Genomic DNA, 22812 nt, shown 5'->3' with positions numbered 1-22812 from the left:
AGCTCTCCTTCGACTGGGAATGCGATGTGAGGGCTGCGGGAGAGGTTTGGAGGGGTCGCAACAGAGTCTTGCCTGATGTCAGAGCATCTGAATGGCTTCTCTGCTCAGCCAAGCTGTGCACCCATGAAGCAAAAGTTTGTTCTCATCATCCATCTGACACCCAAGGGAAGTTCTCTATTGATATAATAACGCCCCTGGAAGAAGAGGCAGCTGGCAGCCAGGCTGTGATGCTGTGAGTAAATTGCGTGCCGCTCCATACCGTGGGTTACTCTCCGCCACGCAGAAACTCAGCACCCGAGACAGTGCTGCCAGCACTGATTTTAACACAGCTCTTGTCGTGTTTCTGTGCTTCTGTTTGGGTTTTGCTGTTTTGGTTTATTTTCCTAGAGCTGCAAAGGAAAATGATTGAGTAAGAACCTTAAGCTTCGTTTCAAAAGGGAAGGGCAGCAGAGGCAAAATTCAGACCGTGGTGCACGCACATCCTGGTGCCTCAGGAGGCACAGGGGAAAACACCAACAGTGAAAGGATTTATTGATCTCTGACAAATCTCCTACTTAAACTAATGCAATGGTTTCCCATTTGTTGGCAGATCTCTGAGCGTGTGACAGCTTTGGGCAATTCAGATGCTGCAGCGGGAAACCAAATGGAAATAATGGAGAAAACCTGAGTAAGTAAAGCACTTTGTCATGGGCAGTCCTACCAGCCCAGGGAAAAGAGCAGCCTGGCTGTGTCTGCACACTGGGTTTAAGCTAGTGTATGTGTTTATGGACACTTGGGGAGCAGCTCCACACCAGCTGGATGCAGGCCAGCGTTCAGCTGCTTCAGCTGTGGCCCTGGCTGGAGCCAAAGCCAACCAAACCACCTCCTCCTTGCTCTGGCCCTGGGGCATGTGTGGTGTGCTGGGGTTCACATAAGATCTTGGGGCCTGAAAGGTTCACATAAGATCTTGGGGTGGGAAAGGTCTGAGGGGACAGACTGGGATTAAAGAAAGAGTCTCTTGGTGTTTTCCTTGCTTGTAAAAGGATGGAGACTCCTTGCAAGGTGCTGCTTGTGCAGGATGAGCTTGGGCAGAGGGCATGGTGCTCCTCCACCAGCAATGGCCCAGTTATTGATACACCTGGAAACAGGAGATGCCTGATCCACAACTAGTGGCTGTGCTTGGTCTTCCTGTGACAGCTGCTGGTGGTCTTGTCTGCCTCCTGGGCACGTTGCTACACCTCAAGAGTCCATCTCCATGACCTCTGGACTGCACAGTGCTGCTAGGGCCAGAGACAATGCTTGCTTGTGCCATGAGGAAAGTGGGGCTCCTGGCTGAGTGTTCCCCCTTCTTCCACTCAGGAGTCACAGAGATCTTGACTGTGGGATGAAATGTAGTAGGGGAAAGGGATGGCTACAGACAGGCCTCAGCTGGTTTGGGTAAGCAAATGAACTCATGGCCAGGAATAATATCAGAAGGACAGTAGAAGAATTACAGCTGTGAGCCTGGAATACAACACAAACACAAAACAAACCTTACAGGCCCCCAGAGAGAGCTGCAGAGGTGCCTCCACCCTTTTAAGTTGTCAGCAAACCTCTCAATGGCAAAGCAAGTGGAAGGCATCGAAATGCACTCAAAACGCTGCATCCCTCCTGGCTCATGATGTGTGCACCTCACAGCTCAGGAAGTGCAGGCACCAACTCCCCAGGCAGACAACAACACTTTTTAACCTGTGTATCATCTTTTTGTTTTGAATCAGGAGAAAAGAGGTGACTGCACTACTGTGTTCATTTACCTCCTCAAATAGCAAGATGAATCACAAGCCCATCCTGGGTTGTTTGCCCAGTCGAAGAAAAGATCTTAGATTTTCCTTTCACCAACACAAATACTAAAATAAAGAAAAGCCCAGGGCCAAAATCTGACAGCTGCTGCTGGCAAGTCTCTCCCAATGAAAATGGGTGTCCTTCACATGCTGAGGCCCTGTGCAGAGCCAGAACCTGTAAACAGAGTGCCTTGAGCTTCGAGGCCCCTGTGAGCAGGGGCCACAAGCAGAGTCTGTAGCATAAGGACCACGTTCTGAATTACAGCGCAGTGAATAATTGGCAGTGACTGACTCGCCTGGGGAGCACTACCAGCCTTCCAAGCAGCCTTGCCCTAAGGTGCCTAAATGTGTTCAATGTGAGCTGCTCCTGCACAGATGTCTGAGCATTGCCCTTGCCTTTCCTAGCTCGATTGGAAGCAATTAATGATGTTAGCTTTTGATGCTCCGGATTCGGGCTGCAGAAGTCTCAGGAGTGAGACTCCCTCAAAGAGAATGGTTTGTGTTGCTTCAGAGCTGTGGTTCAAGGAAGCATTCAAGCACATGGGAGGGAGGGAGGGAGGGATGGATGGATGAATGGATGGGGCTGAGAGCAGGCTCCCAGGTTAGATGTGCTCAAAGCTGAGTTGTTCTGGGGTTTTGTTTGTTTGTTTTTCCCCAGCAGCATTTGCTGATGCTGCCTGGCTCTGGCTCACAAGCCTGCAAGCAGAGTCAGTGGCCAAACTCAGTGCTCCAGGCAACTTTTCCCTACCAAATTTGCCAAAGATTTGTGCTCCAAAATAACCTCATCTCTCAGTTCTGGAAAAAAGAAGGGGGGGGAGGTGTTTATAGTCCTCATTACTGTGAACTAATGCAAAAAAATGCACAAAACGTGTCAGTGCTGTCTTTAAGTCTTTGATTTTGACAAGTGGAGCTCATTTGAGACTCCAAATGCTCAGAAGACCATGGGTGGATTCCTAACTCCCACCTCAAACGAGCTCTGAATCAACATTTGCGTGCCTTGGACTACATCTTCAACAGCAGTCTGAGGACCACCAGAGAGGGGCTGTGCCAGCCACCCTTATTCCTTCCCTTTTAGGGCACAATCAGCTGTACAGCCTGCACACCAGCTCCAAGGCACGTTGCAGGATGTGTCCAAAGAGCCACAGGATGACCTGCTAACAGGCAGCCTTGCAGAAGCACCCAGCCAGTGGTCAGCGCAGCAGCCAAGGGAGGAGGTGCGCAGGCTGCTGGGTCCATCATCCTTCAGAGCTCTGTAGAGATTAAATGCCAAAGTCACGGGGAAAACAGATGAGGGTTTGAGGCCGCAGACTACTGAGAAGGCAGCAAAGCACTTAAGCAAAGCAGCAGTCCAGCAAAACACTTAGCATGCACTTAACTTCAAGCCTGGAAGTAATTCATTTTGGAGTGTTCCTAACCGTAAGGAATGAAAAGAAGAAAAGCTGCCCTGCAAGCAGATTCATAGCCCTGCAGTGTCATGTCCTAAGGATGGGCAGTGCATTTTCTTTCCTTGCTGAGTGAAATGAGCCCTTCCAAAGGTTTGAAATTGTCCCGCTGGTAATTACTGGACCGATTAGTAGCTACTGAGAAGGAAAGTAAAACGATGGTTGGATCTTTGTTCCTCAAAAAGGCAGCAGGTAAACAGCTGCTCCCCAGGGCCGCTGCTCTCCGGGGCTGCTCTCCTCTTCCCCCCCGGGGCCGCAGCTCTCCTCTTTCCCCCCGGGGCCGCAGCTCTCCTCTTTCCCCTCGGGGCCGCAGCTCTCCTCTTTCCCCCCGGGGCCGCAGCTCTCCTCTTTCCCCCCGGGGCCGCAGCTCTCCTCTTTCCCCTCGGGGCCGCAGCTCTCCTCTTTCCCCCCGGGGCCGCTGCTCTCCTCTTTCCCCCCGGGGCCGCTGCTCTCCTCTTTCCCCCCGGGCCGCTCTCCCCAGCCCTCCCTTGCAATGCCGCACACCACGGGTCTGTGAATGTACAACACTGAGAGAAGCTCCAGCGCCAGGCAGTGTCGGATCCATCCTTGTGTATTTAAGCTGCATGAGTCAGAGAGCATTTAGAGATCTCCTTCCATCTAAGTGTGATCTACTCACAAGCATGAGTAGGTTTCCTGAGTTCCACAGCAGCTGGCAGAGAGCATCGTTTCGCTGGACCCTCTCATTTCCTTCTGGCCCAGTTGCTGTGTCAGATGAGTGTAGCTATTACTGATTATTTTACTTTTTTAAACACAGAGTCTGGCTCCAAACTCAAAGCAAAATCATCATCCTGCTCTATCTGAGGTGCTCTGCCTGCAACAAGCTTTCTCTTGAGAGGCCTTTGACATTCAGCAATGGGTGTCTTAATGCAGAATAAATGTGACTCTGGTCCTTGCTCCTGTGGAGTCCAGCATCCCCGTGGGCTGGGTGCAGTTCAGAAGCCAAGGGCATCCAGGCAAATGAAAGCCCCTGGGCTGTGCCTAACACAAAGCTGGTACAGAACAGATGTTTCATGAGCCTCCCAAGATTAATTTAGACTCAGAAATCTTTATTATCCTCATTCCTTTGTTGAAAGTAATAACTGAAACCACAAACTACCATCAGAAGAACCACCCAAGCAGCGAGTGGGTCACTGGCAGATCTTTCCTATTAGACCACTGGGGCTAAATTCCATTTGTGCCTGATGTTCCTACTGACTAGCTCCAGGCAGCTGCCTGCTTGCTGCCTCATTTAGGTCCTATGAATCACTCTGAGTCTCCCCCAGTGCCATAAGGAGATAGGTGAAATTTAGACTGCAGGTTTTTCCACACCTACTCAAAGACAAGGCTGATTTCAGTGCAGCTGTGTGTGAGTGTGGGGCTAGGTCTACCCAGCTGCTGGCTCCCTCTTCACTCATCTGGTTGCACCTCCTCTTTCTTGCAGATTCTCCATCTGTGTGTCATACCAGTAATGATCTCTTGGATGAGAGCATCAGGCAAAGGCCTTCCTCTTTCCTTTTTCCTCCTGACCTGTATCAGATGGTGTAAAGCACTAAGCTAAATATGCAAATTCCAGGGGTCTGTGGGGATCACAGGTACTTGGGTTGGTTTGTGAAGCATCTTGAGCTGTACTCATGTTCTATACAAGCCAGATGCTTTACCATTATCAATAACTGGCAATTCAGCCCAGCAAAAACCCAGCCAATGTAGCACTGTGCAGAAAAGTGGAGCCCCTTCTGTTTTAAAGATAGATCACATTTGCATTCACAGGAGATAGCCCTAAAATATTGGAGCTCTGTAGATTGAAACTATCATTAAGAACAGAACAGCAAGGTGAAGAGCTGCAATGGAACAACATCAGTCAGCTCTGCATGCAGCAGTGGACATGTTGTATGGTACAGCTCAGTCATAGTCACTGATTATTCACACCAGGTACCTGACTGGGCACAGTGGCTTTTGCCTACACTCCACATCTCGAGTCCTGTCTCCAGTTCTGGACCCCTCAGTTTAGGAAAGATGTTGAGCTGCTGGAAGGTGTCCAGAGAAGGGCAACAAAGCTGGGGAGGGGTCTGGAGCACAGCCCTGGGAGGAGAGGCTGAGGGAGCTGGGGTTGCTTAGCCTGGAGAAGAGGAGGCTCAGGGGAGACCTTATTGCTCTCTCCAACTCCCTGAAGGGAGGTTGTAGCCAGGTGGGGGTTGGTCTCTTCTCCCAGGCAAGCAGCACCAGAACAAGAGGACACAGGCTCAAGCTGCACCAGGGGAGGTTCAGTCTGGATGTTAGGAAGAAGTTCTTCCCAGCAAGAGAGATTGGCCATTGGGATGTGCTGCCCAGGGAGGTGGTGGAGTCACCATCACTGGAAGTGTTTAAGGAGTGCCTGGCTGAGGCACTTGGTGCCATGGTTTAGTTGATTAGATGGTGTTGGGTGGTAGGTTGGACTGGATGATCTCAAAGGCCTCTTCCAAGCTGTTTAATTCTGTATTCCATTTCTGGGCCATAGGAGGTTGCAGCAGTCACTGTAGGCAAGGAGCAGCTGTGCAGCTCTCACCCTGTTGAAGCCAACAGCAATGCTTCAATGAAGGAATTTAGGGTGCTACAGAGCTCTAGCTTCCTTTCCTGACAGCTGGGAGAGATGGCCACAGCTTGTTTGGGCATATTTGGGAGCAAACAGTTGAAAGGGAAGCTTTGCTAAGACCCTTCAGGCATGTTCCTTATTTGTGCCTAGAGAAAAGCAGGAGGAGTTGTTCCTGAAGGTTAATGCTCTCTGCTTCCCACCCAGCAGTAGCACCCTGCTGTACTGCTTGGAGCAGCTGCTGAGAAACTCAGGCATCTTTTGCCAGGAATAAAGCAGCTGATTTCACTGCTGCAGTTGGAATTGCTTGCTCCCTGTGTGCTGTTGAATCATTTGTTTTGCTGAGGATGCATGGAGATGTCTCTTCCTTCTTGGGAAGGCTCACTTGTGCCACACGACAGTTATTTACAGCTGGAGGTAAAGTCAGCTTCTTCCTGCAAACCCCATTCCTAGCTGACCTGCTTGAGCAGCAGCATCAGGAGCATGAAACTGCTCCATCCTTTGTTTCCCTGATATTTTCCAGAGAGCCTTTGTAAGAGTTTCTGACACTGCAGGTGTTTCTTAGTCAGGAGAGGGCTTACCTGCACACAGACCTCCTGCCTCCTCAGGGCTGTGAAGAAGTGCTTTGCTTGGAGAGGGATGAAGGGAAACTCCTTCTTGTTGTGAGCACCTGCGACCCTGTGGAGTCAGATTTAACCACAGGATTTAGGACAGGGTTTTCTAGGACTGCCTTGTTCAGCATCTCCCATGAAGTGTAGTTTTGTCAGGTCACCTGCAGGTCGCCTCTAGAGCCAGCAAGATGCTTCTTGTCAAAGAGTGGACATGCAGTCTAAAGTATGAACCCAAGGGTGCTCCCCACTGGTGTTTCCTATTAGCCACTGCAGCAATCTGTGTTACCTTCCTCATCTTCCACAGATTTCTGAAAGATAAATTAATCCCCCTCGGGACAGAGCCTGACTGATCTGGGCAAGGTGCTCTGAAGAGCAAGGAGCTGCTCTAAGGATCCCTTCTGATCCTGAAAGGTTTATAATAGAAACCTTTTGTAATTGTTCTCATCTTCAAAGAGGTGAGGTGAAAATTCATGGTGGGGACGACAGGCCACAAGAGTGAAGGGGTTTAAAAAATAGATCATCTTCCAGGGCTGGCAGCTGCTGGCCAGACACTGGATGGGCTGCTTTCCTCAAACAGAGCTGTCCCCCAGCTGCAGAGTGAATGCTCCTTTTGGGCACGTTTTCACAGCTGAGGCTTGAACCAAGAGCCTCATGGTTTGCAGGCAGCAGCTCCACAAAACCAGCCAAAATGTTTCTTGCTCAGGACTAGGCAGGCAGGAAGCTAAAGCCTTCCTCAGCTGGAAGCATTCTTTGCCTACCTCACAACATCCCTTCCAATCATATAAAAACCTTTGAAGGAGAACATCTCCCTGCAGTCCTTCACAGAGGATAGCCACTCAGGCAAGGCATAGTTTTGGGATGGGGCCAGCTTTGCTTGGTGGTCCTGGCTTTTGGCATCCACTGTGACTCAGTAGGGAAGAGAGAATAAATAAAATACTATTAAGAGGTACAACAATGTTACCAAATGGGATTGTGCCTCTCCCAATTAGAGTTGTTTTTCCTATCTCCATATGTTGCATATTACAGAGCCCTTTTGTTGGTAAACATATCCATGGCTCCCTGCAGGGGTGCCAGGGCCACTCACTAGCGACTTGGAGACTGAAATTGTGCATGAAGCCTGATATGCCATGCAAAGATGGTCTTATTTCTATGTGTACTGTAACACAGAGAGGCTCTGAGAGGCTGGAAGCTGCTGGCAGTTGGCACAACAATTCTTCCACATATAGCTCTGCCTAAGAGAGAAGAGGAAGGTTGGGAATAGTCTTAGTGATCTTTGTGCGGTGGATCCACTGTAATGATAAAGCCACTGAAGGTTTTCTATTGCTCCCTTCCACCTGAGCATCTCTGACTACAGTAACAGCACATTTGTGAGTCAGGCAATGTTCCTGCAGTTTGTAGTTGAGATATGGAGAAGCCAAGTGGCTTCTTCCCAGCACCTAGACACGGGAGCTGGTAACAGGACCTTAACAGCTCACAGTGCATCAGCTGAGCTGTGCCTGCTTCTGCTCTCAGCCCACGGCAGACCCAACCTAACTATCTTCCCCTGTGGACCAGGAGAAGTTGTTAGCTAGCCTTTAGTGGCAGACTTAGAGGTTATAAACACATGTACAGACAGTTAATAGGGCTCAGCCACTGCCTGATTATCTGCACGTGATGGTAAGTGGCTCTCGCGTCTGAGCTGGGAACTCACCTGGCACGCTGCTGGCAGAACAGGCAATAAAACTCCCAAATCCTGGTCCTCAGGGCTGTGATTTAAGCACTGGCATGTCAGTTCATTTAATGCTGCAGCAGACCAGGCTCAACTGTGCAGCAAAGCTTGAACATGAAACCCAGAGACTGGATTTTCTAGTGTAGGTACAGTATGGGCTTTGAAATAGGATCTGCTGCTGACTCCAGCTGCTATTTTCTTAACCTTTCATGCCTGAGTAAAAGCTTCTGGGCACCAGAAAACTTCTTTGCCATCTCTTTTTCCATTAATTTCCCTGGATGTGTGTGATTCAGGAGTGATGTAAATCATCACTGCCACCTCACTCTATAGATCTGTTTCTTCAGCAGGCTCTCATGGTAACCAGCAACTCCTGTATTTAAAGAATGCACTGTACCACACCTACTCAGTACAGCACTTGGCTGTGGCAGAGTGAGAGAGAGAGAGAAAGAGAAAGGCAGGAAAGAAGATGAACCCTCACACCCTTTATCAGAAGGAGGGCAAGATTTGGGTTACTCATGGAGGGGCTGTGAGCACCAGATCAGCTAACAGCAGTTTAGGAGGTCTTTCTCCACAGCCTACCCATCCCCAGTTATTTTAAATGCTGTGTTGCCAGCTGGCCTCTGCAGAAGTCTATTCAGGGTTCAATTCTAAACAGTAATGTTTGGGGAAAGTACAATCTAAACCAGACAGATCTGTATGTGTTTAGGTTTTGCTTTCTTTCCACTTTTAAATATTAGAAATTGACTCCAGCTGTGGGGTACAGTAACGCCCAGCCTATAAAGACACTGACAAATAAATCACAATGCAATTTGCTGTGCATTTTCTGAGGTCTAAACACCAGCTCTTGAAAGGAATTTTCCATGATTACATCCTGGGAGGATATCTTCACTACCAACAACTGGTTTGGACTTTCATACTCCTCCAAAGTGGTCGCATTCCAGCAGGGCCAGAGCCTGCCATTGCTGCTCTGGCACGAATCTCAGGAGCTGACTGAGCTCTCTGAAGCTGCTCAGGCCATGTGCAAAGTTTCACTCTCTCCATCTAAGATGCTGCTCCCCAGGAGAGCTGTCCTGTGGTCTGATAAGGCTCTTTTCACAAGGGGAAATCGCTGATCAGCTGTTCAGCCCCCTGCAGCTGATCAATTCTGCTCGAGTCCCCCTCTCTGCTGTCTCAAGTTTAGGCAGCTTTGCCTCAACTTCTGTTGCTGTTCATTTCAAAATCACTGAACAGCAGAAGGTTTCCCACTTCATCAGGGTGCAGCCTAGAGAAGTAGGATTTGGCTCCTGAATCCTGATCCAGCTCACTCTGTCTCATTTTGTGGCCTTCAGCAATCACTGCTGCCTGTCCTACATTTCCTCTTCCTCCTCCTCATCTGCTCAGCAGGTTTGCTGATGACACCAAACTGGGAGGCTTGGATCATACAGCTGAAGGCTGTGCAGCCATCCAGAGAGACTTGGACAGACTGAGAGCTGGGCACAGAGGAACCAAATGAGCTTCAACAAAGACAAGTGCAGAGTCCAGCATCTGGGGAGGAATAAACAACTGCACCAGTGCAGGTTGGGAAGTGATCTGCTGGAGAGCAGCCCTGTGGAGAGGGACCTGGGAGTCCTGGTGGGTAACAAGTTGTCCATGGGACAGCAACGTGCCCTGGTGGCCAAGAAGGCCAATGGGATCCTGGGGTGTATTGGGAAGAGTGTGTCCAACATATCCAGGGAGGTTCTCCTCCCCCTCTACTCTGCCCTGGTGAGACCTCGTCCTGAGTACTGTGTTCAGCTTTGGGCTCCCCAGTTCAAGAGGGACAGGGATGGCTGGAGGGAGTCCAAGGGAGGGCTACGAGGATGCTGAAGGGACTGCAGCACTGCCTGGTGAGGAGAGGCTGAGAGCCCTGGGGCTTTTTAGTCTGGAGGAGAGAAGACTGAGAGGGGATTTAATGAATGTTTATAAATATCTGAGGGCTGGGGGTCAGGAGGCAGGGGACAGGCTCTGCTCACTCTGCTCACAAGGAGCAGTGGATGTAAGCTGCAGCACAGGAGGTTCCATCTCAACACAAGAGAGAAATTCTTTACTGTGAGGGTCACAGAGCCCTGCAGCAGGCTGCCCAGAGAGGTTGTGGAGTCTCCTCTGGAGACTTTCAAGGCCTGTCTGGATGTGTTCCTGTGTGACCTGAGCTAGATTGTATGATCCTGCTCTGGCCAGGGGGGTTGGCCTTGATGGTCCCTTTGGGTCCCTTCCCACCCCTGACATCCTGTGAGCCTTTGATCCTCCTCCTCAAAGAAAGAATAGAATAGAATAGAATAGACCAGACCAGGTTGGAAGAGACCTTCAAGATCATCGAGTCCAACCTATCATCCAACACCACCTAATCAACTAACCCATGGCACCAAGCACCCTGTCAAGTCTCCTCCTGAACACCTCCAGTGATGCTGACTCCACCACCTCCTCAGCCAGCCCATTCCAATGGGCAATCACTCTCTCTGTGTAAAACTTCCTCCTAATCTCCAGCCTAAACCTCCCCTGGTGCAGCCTGAGACTGTGTCCTCTTGTTCTGGTACTGCTTGCCTGGGAGAAGAGACCAACCTTTGCCTGTCTACAACCCCCCTTCAGGTAGTTGTAGAGAGCAATAAGGCCACCCCTGAGCCTCCTCTTCTCCAGGCTAAGCAACCCCAGCTCCCTCAGCCTCTCCTCATAGGGCTTGTGTTCCAAGCCCCTCACCAACTTTGTTGCCCTTAAGTCATTCCTGCTGCTCTCTGCCTCCAGCTAAGCTACTGCTGCCTCTGTGCCACTGGCTCAGTGTTTTGTGTAGGTTTGTTCTGAGCTTGATCAGAGAAGTGAAAAGAAAGGGCTCTGCTCTCCTTTCTGCCAGATCAGTTCCCTGACCCAGACAAAGTTTTGCATCTCCCTGGTGAGGGCAAAGAGGAAAAAAAATTAGCTGCTGGTGGTGATGCCTGGGGCTGCCTGCACATCTGCCTGGTCACTGGGGGAACCCTAAAGTGCAAGCTGACTTTTAAAAGGCATCACTGGGCCCACAAAAATGTTGCTATTGTCCCAACACCTTTGCCCTCCTTGTTCAGACACCTACAGATAGGTTCACTCACAGACAGTCAGACCAATCTTTGCCCTTCTTGTTCAAACACTCCTCTTGACACCCACCCCTCAGATATTGATAGACACTGATCAGATCCCCTCTCAGCCTTCTCTTCTCCCAGCCCAAACAGCCCCAGGGCTCTCAGTCTTTCTTCAGAGCAGAGATGTTCAAGTCCCCCAATCATCCTCATGGCTCTCCATTGGACTCTCTCCAGCAGGTCCCTGTCTCTCTTGGGCTGGGGAGCCCCAAACTGGACACAGCATTCTCAGCAAGGCAGAGTAGAGGGGGAAAAGCCCCTCCTTAGACCTGCTGGCCACACTTTTCTTGATGCACCCCAGGATGCCTTTGGTCCTCTTGGCCCCAAGAGCACTTTGCTGTCCCATGCAGAACTTGCTGTCCACCAGGACTCCAAGGTCTTTCTCCATGGAGCTGCCTTCCAGCAGGACAACCCCAGTCTGTGCTGGTGCCTGGTGCTGTTCCTCCCCAGATGCAGGACTCAGCCCTTGTCCTTACTGAACTTCATGAGGTTCTCCTTCACCCAGCTCTCAGCCTGTCCAGCTCTGGTCGGATGGCAGCACAGCCTGGCAGGTGTCAGCCACCCCACCCAGTTTGGTACCATCAAGTTCTACTGAGGGTGCACTCAATCCCCTCATCCAGGGGATGAAGATAGGTCACTAATGAAGATATTGAGCAAAACTGGACCCAGCACTGATCCCTGGGGAACACCACTGGCCACAGGCTTCCATCTGGACGCTGTGCCACTGATCACAACCCTCAGACCTCTGTTGCTGAGCAGTTACCAACCCACCTCACGGACCAGTAACTCATCAGTCTGCTCTAGCTGGAACTGCTGCAGGGAGAATGCACAAGCTCTTGGAAAATGTAGTTTGAAAGGTACTCAAAAGCAGTTCAGAAGAATTTCCTGACAAACAGGAAGAGCTGCATGCACCAAGCTTTGTAGAGGCAGTCCTGGCCTTGGTGCTGTTCCATATTTTCCTGAATGACTTGAATGATGGAAGAGCAAACATGCTGATGAAATTCACACATGACACCACCCCAGCAGGCTCTTTGGGGGCCAGGAGAAGAATTTCAAATGATCTTGATAAATGTAAAAAATGGTCTGAAAGCAATTAGGTGAAATTCAATAAAGGCAAGTACAAAGTCTTAGTCTCAGAAAGGGAAAAACCTACCCCATAAAGACAAAATAAATGCAGGAATGTCTCCTTCTAAAAGTAAGGCAATTTCTGAAGCAGAAAGGCTCCAAATTGCAGTCCAATTTCCATGGGTGCTGAGGGCAGTGAAAGTGTCATGTCATGAATGGGCACTGCTCTAAGACTTCAGCCTAAACTTTTCACCTGCGTGAAAGACCCCCAAAGATCTCACATTTCCTCTTCCCAAATGATGGGGAAGGGGCAAGAGACTGGCTTTGTTCTTCTCCACTGCTAGGACTCTTCCTTACTGCACTGCTGCTCTAAGTCAAGGTTGTCTTTGGAAACCCAAGGAGGAAAGAGTGAGGAAAAATACATGCCTTTGCCCTCCCCCTTTTTCCTTCATAAATATCAGTCCATCCATATCAATAGCAAGAGCCTCTCTGTTTTCCTGGCTGATAATATCCTGCCTGGCCACATGGAATTAAATCAAAGCAGGCTGTTAGTGAGAAGCTAGCAGGAAATGAAAGAATGTAGAACCCTAAGTGTTACTGTGCAAGGTCCCATCGTGGAGAGCAGAGTCCCTGAGCAAGCAAGGAGGACAGGGGGATGAGGCCATGGCCCTTCCCGTGGCTCTGCCTGTGTGCAAGCTTTGTTCCTGCAGGGGGATTTCTTTCTGTTCGTTTCCTGCTGGGGAGGCACCGTGGCCACAAGGACTCCTTGTCAACCGGCAGCTCTGTGACAGATTATCCTGCTCTGATCCCAGCACGGGGTCAAAGGAGAGCAGCGGTGCAGGAGGATGCTGGTGTGGGATGCAATGTGGGCAGAAGCATCTGGAAAGAGCTGCTGCAGGACAGGCACCCACCTAGGGAGGGGAAGGGGCTGCAGAGAAGCAGAGCTGGTGCTCACAGCTGCCTTTGCTGCTCTGCAGCCCCGGAGGCTGAGGAGCTGCAGCTTTGTTTTTAAGGTGGTGATGATCTCGACTCCCTCAGGCCTGTTTCCAGTGAGAACATTTGCACAGCCTCACCTGCCCAGTGCAAGGCTCAGGGTGGCTTTCAGAGCACCGAGGAGGCTCCTCTGGCCAGCACGGTGTTGGCTCACCAGAGGGTGACAGGGGAGTGTGACAAGGGAGGCTTCCCCAGAGCAGGGTGCGCTGCCTTGCTCTGCTCCCAGGGGGAACAGGAGACCTCTGCCGCCCCCACCGCGGGTGGTGAGGCTCTGCGTTTGCTGTGGCTTCAAACCAAAGGCCTTCTGGTAGGTGTAAAGGGCACAGGCACTTCAGAGACCTTGGCAGGTAGGTGTGTGGATGTGCTGCAGACACCTGCTGAACACGATGCAGGAGGAGAGAAAGGGAGAGAGTGTGCAGTGCTGCAGAAGCTGAGCCGGTGAAACGCTCTGCCCCTCGGTAATGAGTAAGCAGTGCAAGAAAAGAGAGAAAGAGTCACTGCTCTACCTCAGAGCCAGCTCTTGCTGTCTTCAGCCTGCCTGCCTGCTGCTCCTGGGCACCATGCAGTTGTAATGACATCTCTGCAGGTGCCCAGAAATGTTTGGAGGAGATCAGGGGGGTTGGTACAGGACGTGTGGATTTCTGCTGTCTGCTTTGTAAGCTTTAGTCAGTTGGAGGCAATGCTGCAAACAAGCTGAGGAGCTCAATGTCAATACTCAGGCTGAGAGCTGCTCAGCAAGTCCCACCCCCTCTTCCAGGCATGGCAATGGATTAAAATACAAGCTCCCATCAAAAGCCCAGACAGTCTCAGTACTAAATCCATCTACCCTGCAACAAATGGCTTGGTTTGCTCCTTTGCTGTAGTGGCAAAATAGAGTCAACGTTCTGCCTGTCATCAATTTCCCTGGGCTTGGTTACGTGATCAGTCCTGTAACAACCATCAGCTGCCATCCAAAGAGGACCAGGTTTGTGGCAACAGGACTTGCTGGCACAAACAAATTGTGACTGTGTGGTGAGAAGGAATGGTACTGAACCAGGAGCTGCTGCCTGAAAAGAGACACTCTTGGCAGAGGAAACTCATTTCTGTGCAGAGGTGTTTCAGTGATATTCAGGCACTTAGGGTTTTGCAGATGGGTGGGTTGCACCCTCTGTGTATTTACTGCCCCTCCCACTGACACCAGGTGAAGGAGATCATGGTCGTCATCTCTGAAGTACCAACAAGTCTTTGGAGAGGGGAACATCACCTGTGGCTCCCATTTTTGCTGCCAGCCTCCCATGGTCCTGCACACCAGCAAGGTAGGCAGTGGAGCCATGGGCACATACAGTTGGGCTTTCCTCTCTGCCAGTGAACATGGCAGGGCTGGAGCTGAGGGCATTGAGCAAAGACTGCAAGGCTTTAGCAATGCTTTAACAATCCTTGCAGCATGGCAAACAGGCACTGTGTGTTCATACAACACATAAAAGGAGTACTTGCAGTTGTGGGTAGGACAGCACTGCAAAGCACACAGCAGCCTTTCCCTGTCCAGGTTTTCTGGGTTTCCCCCCAGAAGCACAAAGATATTGCCCCTAGTAGCTATAAAATGTGAGAAATTCAAGTGTAGGAGTCAGGCAGAGCCTATCAAAGCCTGGGGGATTTGGGTTTCCTAAATCTCCAGCTGAAATCACAGCTGTAATGGAGGACCACGCTGTCCCTGGAGACACAGCACTCCAAGCTGTTGTGCCTTTGCCTGCCAGCTCAGAAAGGAAAAGAAAGACAACTTAATCTCTTTTGTGCTGAGGGTGTGTTCAGTGAGCTGCCTTAGTTCTGCAAACGTTTATTGCTACCTCACCGGGACATTGCTCTGACAGAAAATGCTGGCTTCCTATCAATTAGCTGGGAGAGAGAAAACCACTCTTAAACCAGGCTCTTACCTCTAGATTCTCTGCCTGCTAAAGAGCAAGGAATTGCAGCAGCTTCTGCTTTTGTTTACTCAGGTGTAAATCAGTTGAAGTCAATGGAGTTTTATGTAAGGCAAAAAGCTCATGAGTGAGAGCAAGCAGCTCAGTAATCCTCTGCTCTCCCCGCTGATGGTGTGGCCCTTGCACTATGCTAGCTGCAAAGTGTTATTATTATTATTATTAATTGTTGTTGTTATTTTTGCTACAATACTTTCTTTTTCCTTCCTGCAAAGCTCATCCAGGTACCCCGAAGCCATTTTCAATGTCTCTTTCCTCCTGTGCTCTCCTGTCCTTGCCTCTCTGCCCTTCCCCACACCACCCTGAGAGAACTCGCTGTGAAGTGTGAATATCGAATTGTATGTGAGGCAGAGACTTGGTGGTTTTGAAGCTTGTGCCTGTAGGAAATCATTAAGTAGCACCAGTCAGATGGAGTGCTGGGGGAATGCCAGTGCTGTGCTCTATACCTTAGAGATCATAAAGTAACTCAGAGCTGTGAGACTGGGTAAGTGCCTGCACTACCCAGGCAGTGCTGCTGCTGAGATCCCTGCTCTCTCTTGCTCTGCTCACCCCTGGAGGTACCCAGTGCAACTTTCCACTCCTGAGTGTGGACAGCTGTCCTCTTGAGGATCTAGCTGAGTTGGTGGAAAAGATGCCTCTGGCAGATGTCCATCTCCTTCATGCCTGCATCTTGCTCTTTGGGAGGAAGGTGGAAGTGCTTTGTAGCCTGAGGCCAGCAATTTTAGCTGTAGTAAGCCTCTCAGGATGATCTGGAGTTACCTGGCTGGAAGGACAGGGATGCTTCCTCTCACTGGCATCTTTGGATGCTTTTATGATACCAGCAACTGAGCCCAGCATGGATGTTTTTTGTTGGCCTTGCAACTGGGAAGAGACAGCAGTGGGGTGGTTTACACTGGGAAATCACATCATGTTAGAACATGCTGCCTGAGACTCCTGGTGGCTACCACAGTGGAGTTTCCCATCACAGGCAGGGCCTGTGAGACAGCTGTTGGGAGGCTGGGGCTAACCCTGCTCCCATCTGAGCTCCTTGGGCCACACACTGCAGGACAGGGCAGGGCTGAGCCCCAGCCCTCAGCACCATCCCAATGGCACGGTGCAGGCGAGATGTGTAGCTTTGTGCTGCTCCTGGTTTGCTTTGTTTTGCTTTGCTTTGCTTTGTACATTGTTGGGGTTTTTTTATTTGTGGGGGTTCTTTTTCGTGCTGTGGTTTGGACAACCAGATCATGCTATTTCATTTCATTTTCTCCAGTCTCAAAACGAGCAGCATCTCCTTTCTTCTCTTAATAACTTTGGCAGGCTGCAAGCAAGATCAGAATAGGAAAGTGTCAGTTAACAGGCTGTGTGTGCTCAGGTCTGTGACTGAAGGGGCAGCCAGTGCTTTTAGGCCAGGATAAATATGGCAGAGCATCGTGCAGGCTTTGTGTCTCCACAATTTCATATTCACTTGCTCAAAAACCCAAGGGCTCCTTGGCTCCTTGCCACTAGGCAGCTATGAAGAAAGCAAAAATAGCACCTGCAAGAGCTGTTAATTTAAAATGCAAATTAAATGGTTTAATTATATAGAAGAAAAGGTTAAATACCGAAGGATAATTGGTTGTATTTTAGATTAGCTTAATTATACCCAGGTCTTGATGAAGTATTCAGTTCTCTGCTGGCAGCTCTTCAGTCATCCTGTGCACACTTTACCCAGGGCCATGGTGAGGGATGGGGACCTCAGAGCTGCCTTCCAGTACTTGAAGGGATCCTACAGGAAGGCTGCAGAAGGACTCTTCCTGAGGGTGTCTGGAGGCAGGACAAGGAGGAATGGTTTGAAGCTGAGGCAGAGCAGGGTTAGACTGGAGCTGAGGAAGAAGTTCTTCAGTCTGAGGGTGCTGAGGCTCTGGAACAGGCTACCCAGGGAGGTTGTGGTTACCTCCTTTGTGGGGGTGTTCAAGGCCAGCTTGGATGAATCCTAGTTGAGAGGTGTCCCTGCCCATGGTGGGGAGGTTGGAGGAGATGATCTCTGAGGTCCCTTCCAACCTGAGCCATTCTAGGATTCTATTCCTGAGAAAACTTCAAGAGTCACTTTTGCATACCTCAGTGTGTAGAAGTTAGAATCATAGAATCAAGCAGGTTGGAAAAGACCTCAGAGATCATCAAGTCCAACCTGTTCAAGGTGAGGCTGGACAAGGCTCCCTGTACGTCAAGACAAAGTAAATGCAAGCAGAAAAAGCTTCCTGTCCTCCACGTAGCTTAGCATAGCTTCTAGGAGGATCTGTTCCATGATCTTAGGCACAGGAATGAGTCTGACAGGTAAATAGTTCCCAGGGATCTTCTTTCTGCCCATTTTTAAGGGCTGGAAAGTCACTGAGGACGTCACTCAACTTCCTTGACTTTTCAAGTGTCATGGAGAGTGGTCTGGGAACCACAGCAGTCTGCTCCCTCAGCTCTGTGTTGTAGCACTCAAGGTCCTGTAGAAAGCAGGCTGGTTTCAGAACCTTCCATGGCTGGCTGGAGTGCCTCAAAGCTAAAGGATTTTCAGTATGAAGTCTGCAAGGCTTCTCCAAAGCTAGCTCCCCACAGAGCATTGCCATATGCACTACCTAAACCAAAAGCCTAGGGGACCTCAAGTCACTTGGAAGTCTTTGTCTATCATTTTTCTCCACTGGATAAATAGGAAGCATAAACTGTGAATAAGAATTTAAGCCTCTTAGGGATACAATACTTGAGCCATCCCTAGAGGAGGTTTCTCCTCTCTCCCTTGCAATTCCTGTGTGGGTGGGCTGGTTGGTTGGTTTGCCCCTGGTGGTTAGCATCACAGTGGTGAGAGGCAGCTCACAGTGAACCACCTCAGGAGTAATGCTGCGTTTGCAGAGGAAGGAATGCCTCTCTGAGGTGCTGGAAAACAAGCATGCACCAGCAGACAGCAGTGCTTGCTGTGCAGGGGGGGTGCTAAACAAACTCAGGCTTCAGGCGTGGTGTCAAGGAGCTCCTTCGAGTTCCTTGGAGCAGTGAGACAAACTGCATGGAGCAAAGAGAAGCTGCTCTTGATCCTCCTTATTAGGGGAAAGAATTTTGGTCATGATTGTAGAGTGGAGTCTTGGTCTGTGCTGGGGAATTGTAGGTGCTAATTTTGAACAGCAGACACCAAACATAGCCCTTGGTGGTGGTGTTGAAAGCATACAGAACTAACCAGGTTGGGAAAGACCTTTGAGATCCTCAGGTCCAACCTGTCCCCCAACACCATCTGATCAACCAAACCATGGCACTAATGTGGGGACTGGGGGATCTGTATTTACATCTTCAGACAGCATGAAAGGGAGCTACTGATACTGAATTGCTTTATTGTAAAGCTTGATATTTTCAACACACTATTTACAGCCACAGACACATCTCCCCAGGGCACACTTGCAAGCCATCCCTGAGGCTGGTGGCTGACCTGCAGGAGCTGAAATGCCTGGAAAATACATTTTCCATTGAAATTTTTCACATTAAAAGGAAAAAAACTCATCCCAAATCTGCTTTTCCTCATTCATTTTTGTCTTTTTCTGTGGCAAGATGTCCTTCCCTGGGCAACTTTCAAATACTCATTTGGAAGCCTGAGACTGAGCTGTGCTTTTTATTAGGTTTAATTGAACAAAGCAAACAAACAAAAGCACCTTTGGGGGGCGGAAAAAATAAAGTAGATCACATGCAAAGAGGTTTCTCAGTGCTGTGACAGCTAATGGTAGGAAATTCATCTGCAGTGATGAAGCTTTCTCGGTGCTACGACAGCTCATGGCAGGAAATTCATATTCAGCAGTGAATAAGGCAAAAATAGCTGAAGGTTATTTTAGACCACTTTGACCTGAATAACTCTGCAGCACTACAAACCCAACTAAAGTCCAGCCCTGCAGCCCCTGCACTGTACAGCTCCACAGCAGCCTGCAGCAGAAGCCCAGCTGGAAGACAGCATGTCCCAACTTCCTTTTCCTGGGCATGCCTGCCTGGCTTGGGGAGGGCTGTGACACTGGCATGCTGGCTGGCTGTCCACTAGGACTTCTTGTCTCCCAAGGTAACCCTCCTGCAATGCTTTTAGCAAGCAAATGAATTCTTAATTTGTTTTTTTTAAACTTCTTTTTGGTAGCTTTCCTCCACGTTTGCAGAAGCAGCAAACTTGGGAGCTGCACAGGCCAACAGAACAAGAGGACACAGTCTCAAGCTGTGCCAGGGGAGGATTAGGCTGGATGTTAGGAAGAAATTCTTCCCAGAAAGAGAGACTGGCCATTGGGATGTGCTGCCCGGGGAGGTGGTGGAGTCACCATCACTGGAGGTGTTTAGGAAGAGCCTGGCTGAGGCACTTGGTGATGAGATGGTGTTGGGTGATAGGCTGGACTTGATCTCAAAGGTCTTTTCCAACCTGGCTAATTCTATTCTATTCTGATTTCAGAAGCCCACCACAAACTTGATGACATCATCATCATGAGGTCTGTGGTGACAGGTTGGATTTGATGATCTTTGAGGTCTCTACCAACCTTGGTGATTCTGTGTGATTCTGTGTGATCATTTTGGACTGGACGTTAGGGAAAATGTTTTCCCAGCAAGAGTGGTCAGGGATTGGAATGTGCTGCCCAGGGAGGTGGTGGAGTCACCAACCCTGGCTGTGTTTAAAGGTGGTTTGGATGTGGTGCTTGGGGATATGGTTTGGGGGTGAGCCTTGTAGAGCAGGGTTCTGGGTTGGACTTGGTGATCCTGAGGGTCTTCTCCAACCTGGATGTTCCTGTGATTCTGTGATCTCTGCTTTGTCATTGCCATACCCCAAGGCGGAGGGGGGAAAGAGAGGATTGTGTATGTGCAAAAGGTTCATCCTGAAGGGTCACACAAATGCAGGAAAGAGAGAGGGGTGAGGCAAGACTTCACAGAAATGACAAACACAACTTGCATCCCATGTACCAAGGTGAGGGAAACCTGTTATATCCTTCAGACTCTAACCCACCATTTCTCAAAGAGAGTCTAAATCACCTTTTAGGAAACGAGGTGGAAAAAGAAAACCTCCTCAAAATGCCAAATACCTAAAATCCCACCCAGGCTTACAGCCTCTCTGTATCTCAGACATTTGGAGACTTGATGGGGTGCTTGGTGCCATGGGTTAGTTGTTTAGCTGGGTTGGATTGGTTGATGGGTTAGACACGATGATCTTGAAGGTCTCTTCCAACCTGGTCTGGTCTGGTCTGGTCTATTCTGTTCTGTTCTGTTCTGTTCTGTTCTGTTCTATTCATAAAGCCAGTCTCCACACATTTCAGTCCTGAGCTAGCAAACTGGGGGGATACAAACCTAACCAGTATAACCCTGGTGATAACTGAAGCTATCTGTGCACACTCTAGCCTGTGCTCATGGAAATCACAGCAAGTGCTGCATTTCATTCACACAGACCTGAGCAGGCTGAAACTCTGCTGACAGCTGGGGGGAAAAAAAAGCCCTGTTCCACTATGGGAACATGACATATTAGATGGGTTAGGACATCCTGCCACAGAAAAAGGCAAAACTGAATGAAGAAAAGCAGATTTAGAATTTTTTTTTTCCTTTTAATGTGAAAAATTTCAGTGGAAAATGTATACAGCTCATGGTAGGAAATCATAGAATCAATAAGGCTGGAAAAGACCTCAGAGATCATCCAGTCCAACCTATAACCCAACAGCTCCTGATAACTAAACCATGGCTCCAAGTGCCACATCCAATCCCTTTTTGATCACCTCCAGGGACAGTGACTCCACCACCTCCCTGGGCAGCACATTCCAGTGGCCAATTACTCTTTCTGGGAAGAACTTTCTCCTCACCTCCAGCCTAAACCTCCCCTGGCACAGCCTGAGACTGTGTCCTCTTCTTCTGGTGCTGCTTGCCTGGGAGAAGAGACCAATCCCCACCTGGCTATAACCTCCCTTCAGGTAGTTGTAGACAGCAATAAGGTCTCCCCTGAGCCTCCTCTTCTCCAGGCTAAGCAACCTCATCCTCTCCTCCCAGGGCTGTGCTCCAGACGCCTCCCCAGCCTTGTTGCCCTTCTCTGGACATGTTCAGGTGTCTCAATGCCCTTCTCAAATTGAGGAGCCCAGAACTGGACACAAATTCATATTCAGTGTCCCTATTACATGAGTCTTGTCTCATCCCTGTATTTGTGTGTGTCTCATTCTTTATTGGTGTGACCCTTCAGGATGAACCTTTTGCACATACACAGTCCTCTCTTTCCCCCCTCTGTCCTGGGCTATGGAAAGGACAAAGTAGAGATCACAGAATCACAGAAACATTTAGGCTGGAGAAGACCCTCAGGATCACCAAGGGACAAGGGACTCTCCCCACCCACACGTGCTGCTGGGAGTGGATCACTGACTCTTAGGAGAAACCCACAAAACCTATGTTCTGCTCAGGGAAGTGTATTACAGGGATGAGGAAAACCCTGCAGGCTCAGGGCTTGGGTTGGATCCAGTTATTCCACATGTGCAGGGGCTTGATGAGCGACTGGAGGAGCAAACTGCAAGCTCTGCACACACATAAGCCACTCTTGATTGAAATCCTGTAAATCTTTTCCTTCTCTAATAGGTTTCCTTGTCTGATGTAGCTTGATTTCAATTTATGCTGCTCTCTCTTTTTTTGGCCTTTCCATCATGTTCAGAGCTATTACAGACAGCCTGTGCACTCTATTGCAAACGGCTTTCTCATAATAAAAAAGGTATTTTCAGAAGAGAGATCAGTTCCTCATGTCTGAGTTGAAAAGGGACACTGTCCAAGGTAAAAAGAAGGGGGGGAGGGGGAAATCTAATAATCTTAAAATTAGTAAAATATGGTTTTGAAAAAAAGAAAAAAAATCATAAATATGAGCAGGAATGTTCTGCAGGCTCTGAATGAGAAAGCAAAACTCTGGCAAGAAGAGAAATACCTTCCCCAAAGGAAGTTAAAACTCATGGAGCATCCCAAGGGAGGCGTTTTCTGGAGGAGTTGTTTTGAAGGGCTTGTGTAGAGATTGTAACAAAAGTGTCCACGTCCAGAAAAGGCCCAAATCCCTGCCAAGAGAGGCATTTTCTCCATTAATGAAGTTAGCTGCTTCTTTAGTGACACACTTGCAATCCATCATTTGCCTGAAGACAATGTGATATCCCCCCAGCAGACAGCACTGCAGCCCTGCTTGCGTACACCCTGAGAGTGCTCCCCACCGGAGCAAACAGCTGCACTGCTGCTGCAAACGCTGCAGGGATCTCTGGTGGCTCTTTCAGGGAACATCTGTGTCAGAATTGTCAGGCTTGGAAGGGACCTCAAGGATCATCTAGTTGTCAATACACCCCAGTGAAGGTCTGCTCTCCAAAGGAAATCTATCACTGTGTTCTTCATTTAGGAACAAGTTCTGCACCATGAGGGTGATGGAACACTGCAACAGGTTGCCCAGGGAGGTAGTTGAAGTCCCTTCCCTGGAGCTATTCAAGGTTGAGGCTCAACAAGGCTCTGATCTAGTTGGGGATGCCTCTGCTGACTGCAGAGGGGGTTGAACTGGATGACCTTTGGAGGTCTCTTCCCAAACCATTCTATGACTATTCACCTTTGTGT

Source organism: Dryobates pubescens, chromosome 14 (genome assembly GCF_014839835.1).
Source record: "Dryobates pubescens isolate bDryPub1 chromosome 14, bDryPub1.pri, whole genome shotgun sequence".
Taxonomy (NCBI): domain Eukaryota; kingdom Metazoa; phylum Chordata; class Aves; order Piciformes; family Picidae; genus Dryobates; species Dryobates pubescens.
This window is presented reverse-complemented; position numbering follows the sequence as displayed.